Here is a 6,000-nt window from a genome sequence, read left to right on the forward strand (position 1 = left end):
TTACAAATAGAAGCGCAATGAATCTCGCCGGCACCTGGTCACCGTGTGTACCCGCTAACCATCTGGCTACCCTGAAGGAAGGCAGCCCTCTCAGTGTCTGCGTCCTGGTACCTCACCTGGGCCTGGTGGAACCAGCATCGGTCTGCTGTATGGACCCTGCATAGCACCTGACGCCAGCATCAACTTCAGGGGCCTAAGCACACGTCGGCTTAGAGAGTCAGCCCCACACAGACTGTCCTGTTTTCTGTTTGAGCAGAAGCCAATCTCAGCCCCTGCTGACCCAAAGCCTACAAGTCAAATCAAAAACAGGAGTAACTGGAAAGTGCAGGGTCCGCTTCCACGTGAGCTCCTGAGTTCGTTATCCTCCCCAGTTGCAAGGTTTAGAGCAGTCTACTCAGGCTTCTGCGTCCATTTAATAGATTCATCCTATAACTCCCAGTGCCGGCCGCTGTTCTCCACGCTGAAACTACAGCAGAAAACTAGCACACAGGGCCTTTGAATGCTAATCAAGTGAGCAAGTTAATTACAGATTGTCACTAGTGTTATTAAGACAAGTTGGGACATAGAGTAATGGGGGGGGGGCAATTCAGGTCTCCCTGAGAATATGGCATTTGGGCAAAGACTTGAAGATTAAGAAGGATCCAGCCATTCAGCAGAGCTGGGGAGGGAAGGGAATTCCTCGCAGAGGGAAGGGCGGGTGTAACGGCCCCTAAGTGGGAAAGGCTCCGCCATGTTCACAGAACAGATGGAACAAGGGGCAGCAACATGGGGTGTGGGCGAGGGGCAGAAAGGGCCAGACCTAGTGTCCAGGCAGAGAGCTTAGAGACTGTTCTAAAATAAATGAGAAACCTTGGGAGGTTTCAGAGCAGGGGATCATTGATGTTTGAAAAAACGTGTCCTAAATTCTATGTGGAAGATGGATTGGAGAGCACCACAGAGTCTAGGAAGGAAGAGGACAGAGGAAGCAGAGATGAGAAACTCATGGGTACTATCAATGCAGATAAAAATTGGCAGTGCATCGTAGTTGGCTGAAAAGGGGGGGGAAAGGAGGACTCTGGGATGGTGCCTACAGTGCTGTTTTGAGCAATAAACAGAGTGGAAATGGCACCATGTGTTAAGATGGGGAATACTAAGGAAAGACAAGGAGTGAGGGAGTAAGTCGAAACTTAAAACTTTGACAACCAATAAATAAGGTATTTCACCTAATGGAAAACTGACTCCCAAGTCAGGGCTTGCTCTGCTCAAAGTTTAATATGAAGTTGATTCTAGTCATCAATAAATACGATACAGTGAGTTAGATATTTGATAAGATGACAAAAAATATATTTTAATAAAAAACCCTCTAAATATCCTGAAGTCAGGCATAGTGACTGATTCATACTAGATGTTCAGTAAATCTTTGTTGAAATAAATCCAAATGAAAGTCAAGAGGTGGAAAAAAAACTCAAGTTGGGAATAATAAGGTTCTTTCTAGGCTCTGCCAACTCCCAATAGAGTGACTTCGGGGGAGTTAAAACTCTCTGAATTTTGATATTCTCATATATGGAGTGAGGATCATAACAGAACATCATCATGGCTAAACAACATATTGTGCAGAAGCAGCTGCACAGACGAGACCCTCAGTCCCTGTACCCCTCCCTTCAGCTTCAGCTATGTTTGCTCCCAAGTTTGAGTCTGTAAGCATTTTTGGGACAATCTCTACATCTACTTAGATTAAATTTGTTTTAGCATCTAAGACAGCATTATGCATGGAGAAGAAATTCTATTCCTCTTTGCTGATTAACAGATTCCTTTAATTAAACAGAAATGCCCAGAAAGGACACAGACTTAGCACAATGGATCCTCGTCTATGGATTCTGTCCCTCATCTTTGTTCTGAGTGTCCCCCTCTGCTCTCTTCTTATTGACAGACAGCCAAAGAATGAAAACTTCCCTTTCAATAAATTGTGAGCAAAGTGTAATGATTCTCTTCCAGCATCACAAAACCCATAGGCAGCTGTAAAATATCATTCCCTTTAAGCTTTTTGACAGACTTGATATAAATTTCAGTGCACAGGGGGAAAAAAAGCAGGGGCCACTTTAAAAGATAAATTTCGTCATATATGTCTGACCATGGTGTATATGTTCAAATGTCCCCCACTTTTTTAAGAGAGAAAAAATGGGCGATGCTTTTAAACAATCAAAGGTTAAAGTTAGCTCTGTCATTCATGTGGTTTCATTTCATTTCATTCTCTTGTGCATATTGAAATACCTCAGGAAGATTTATAACCCTGGTTCATACAGTCAGAGTTCCAGTAAACGAGTCCCGTTTTTGAAGGTTAAATATTTATGCTCCTATTATATTTTCCTACGTTAACCACAGAGCCATGGTGACAGGCCAGGTTAGGACAAGAAATGGCAGTTGGCCCAACATCCAGAGCCTCTTCTGCTCCTATATTCTTAGAATGAATGAGTCAAAGAAATAACGTATGAATAAATGATGAATGAATGAAACCTCCTAAATAACCAGTCCCAGGAAGCAGAAGTAAATCTCTCTAGAAAAGATTAGTCCAAGTCAGTCTGAAATTTGCCACATATCCAGCCTAGTGAGACAGATCTTAGGGGAAGATAATAATTTCCCTTTAGAAGGACAGCAATTACAGTGAATGAAATACTTGTACACACACGTGCGCGTCACAGAACTCTATGCAGTGGACAGACAGAAATTACTGTTTTACTTTATAGATGAATAGGCTGATGTTTTAAGTGCATGATGACAAGTGTCACAGGACTATGACAACAACTCCATTACCTCAGTTCCTATTATGGTGATCTATCTACCACTGGATTCTAATTATGACAATAATGACAAATATTTATATAGTCAATTACAGCTCAACGCGAGTCTACCATGTTATCACATTTGACCTTTAGAGCAGTCCTTTGAGTATTTTTTATCTTATCTTAGTTTTCATCTAATATTTATTTGCATAAAAGCAAAATGGATATGTTTTGTAAAGTCCAATAAAATGAAAAAGAGCAGTTCCTTGACTCTTCATGCCAAAAATCTACTCTCTGAGAATAGGTAATTTTCATCTCTCTTATTGCTTATTATATTTATCCCAGTGTTTAAAAATGGTGTTTTTGCATTGTTGTTTCTCAACCGTTCCATTTTAGGTATTACGTATTGACCTCTACAAAAAATAAGAATTAAGTATTGAACTTCCCCCCCAACACACACACACACACACACACACAAATACATACTTCCCCACTTAATTTCTCAATAGCATTATAAAACAATTTGGTTAAGTCAATATTTAGTGAGTATATTTCCATGACCACTTAAATACTGCTTACAGTTATGACAGAAAGTACTAAATTTTCTTTATGCCTCGGTTTTGCTCAACTTCTTGCTTTTGTTTTTTTTCCCCTGATATTAATAAAGGCAATATATTTTTTCATAGTTTCCTGTGCATCTATCAAAAAATGTTACCCCGAACACCTTTCAAACTGATCATGTAGTATTATAATATTATCACTAAAAAAGAAAAAAAATACACACTCCTGAACCCTCAGGCCTTTTGTCCCAGATTGAACAGTTTGTTCTCCAGGCCACTACACAACTGTCACCGGGGCATTTCCTGCCATCTCTGGGTACCACATCCCTGTGTAATGTTTCTGTCCCCCCGACTTATTTGGAAGGAGAACATCCTCTGATAGCTTCCTGAGAAAGGAGCGTAAAAGATAACACTTTGAGAACTTTTAAAGCTATAATGTATTCATTTTTTCCTCTCACAACTGATTCATGGTTTTGCCTAATCTTAGGTTGAACAGAAATTTTACCCAGAATTGTGGAGACATTCCTCTGGTTTCTTCTCTTCGGTCTTGTTGCTTAAACAGCCAAAGCCATTCTGCTTATTCACTGTCTATATGTGATCTCTTCTTTCTTTAGAAGAGCTTTAAACATTTTCATCCCTGAAGTTCTGAAATGTCAAAATGTGGGGCCTGGATGCTGGTCTTTTCTCATTCGTTATTTTGGATTCTTAATGGAGCCATTTCAATCAGAATTCTTATCCTTAGATATTTAAAAAGCCACTTATTTAATTTATAATTTTATTCTCTTAGTTTCTCTAGAAATCCTATTAGTTGAATTGAATCTCCTAGGTTTATTCTCTAATTTTTTAATTCAATTTTCTCCTAGTTTTCAGATTTTGCATTTTTTAAATAAAGGTAAAATATATACAGTGAAAGGCAAGTATTTTGGTATACAATCAGGTGACTTCTGATGAATGACTATGCCCATGCGACCATGTGACCACCTACAATTAAGATATAGAACATTTCTATCACCCTCTTCTGGACAATCCTCACCCACACTCAATAAGCAATCTCTGCCCCATTTCTGTCACCATAGATCCAACAGGAAATGAATTTAAAATATAAAGACACAAATAGGCTAAAAGTCAAAGGATAAAGAAAGATACACTCAGCTGACAACAGTCAAAAGAAAGCTGGAGTGGCTATTTTCATATTAGATAAAGTGGATTTCATAGCAAAAGTATTACTACAGATGAAGGAAGACATTTCCTGATAATAAATGCATCAATTCATCAGCAGTACATAACTATCCTAAATGTTTATGTATTGAATAATAAAACTTCAAAATATAAAAATTAAAAAGTGATAGAAATTGAAGCAGCAATAATCAAAACCCCATTTATAGTTGGCGATTTAATCAATCTTCCTTAAGTGACAAAACTATTAGACAGAAAATCAATAAAGGATATAGAAGATGAACATTGTTAACATATTTGACCCAACTGAGAATTATTAAAACTCTACCCAACAACAGAATACACAGTATTTTCAAGTACACACAGAATATTTACCAAGATGAACTATATTCTGAGCCATAAAACAAGTGTGGATAAAATTTTAAAGATGAAATCATACAAAGTATTGGGTTGTCGGAAAAGTCATGACATATTTTTTCTATGTTTTTTGTTGGAAAAATGCGTCCTGACTTTTCCGGCAACCCAATATATTCTTTGACCACAAAGGAAATAGATAGAAATCACTACCAAAAATATATTTGGATAATGTCCAAAGACTTGTAGTAAGCAAAATAACATACATAAAAATAATTTATTAAAAGGAAAAGTAGGAAGTATCCAGAACTGGATTAAAACAAAAACACAACATAACAAAATGTGCTGGATGCTTCTAAATCAGTAATTACAGGAAAATTTATAGCAATTAACATCTTATATTAGAAAAGCAAAGGTACCAAATTAATGATCTCAGTTTCCACATTAAAAAGGAGTAGGAAAACCAAAGCAAATTAAAACAAGAGTAGGAAAAAAAAAAGAAAATAATAAAAATCAAAGTGGAAATCAAAGAAATAGATAATATAAAATAATAGAGAAAATTGATAAAACCTAACTTGGTTCTTTGAAGAGCTCTGTAAAATTGACAAACTTCTAGCTGCCTTATCAGTAAAGAAAAAGAGAAAAGATATAAATTATAAATATCAGGTAGCATCATTTCAGATTCTAGATATTACAGAGATAATATGGAAATATAAACAACATTATGCCAATACATTCAACAACTTAGATAGATTTAGTCAATTTCTTGAAAGACATAAACTACCAAAGCTCATTTAAGAAGAAATAGGTAATAAGAATGGCCCTGTTTCTGTTGCAAAAATTAAATTTATGGTGAAAAACTCTTTTGCAAAAAGAACTCCAGACCTAGATGGCTTCATAGGTGAATATCATCAAACATTGAAGAAACAGATAATATCAATTCTTCACAAACTCTTCCAGAAAACTGAACATTAGATAATATTACCCAATGTATTTTATGAGGTCAGCATTACCAAAAGATCAAATTCTGACAAATAAATTACAAAAACAGAAAAATAGCCTTCTTGAATAAAGAAGCAAAGATTCTAGATAATGTTTTAACAGATTAAATACGACAATTTATACCAATGATAACACATCATGACCAAGTG

This window comes from Hipposideros armiger, unplaced genomic scaffold (genome assembly GCF_001890085.2).
Source record: "Hipposideros armiger isolate ML-2016 unplaced genomic scaffold, ASM189008v1 scaffold_35, whole genome shotgun sequence".
NCBI classification, from domain to species: domain Eukaryota; kingdom Metazoa; phylum Chordata; class Mammalia; order Chiroptera; family Hipposideridae; genus Hipposideros; species Hipposideros armiger.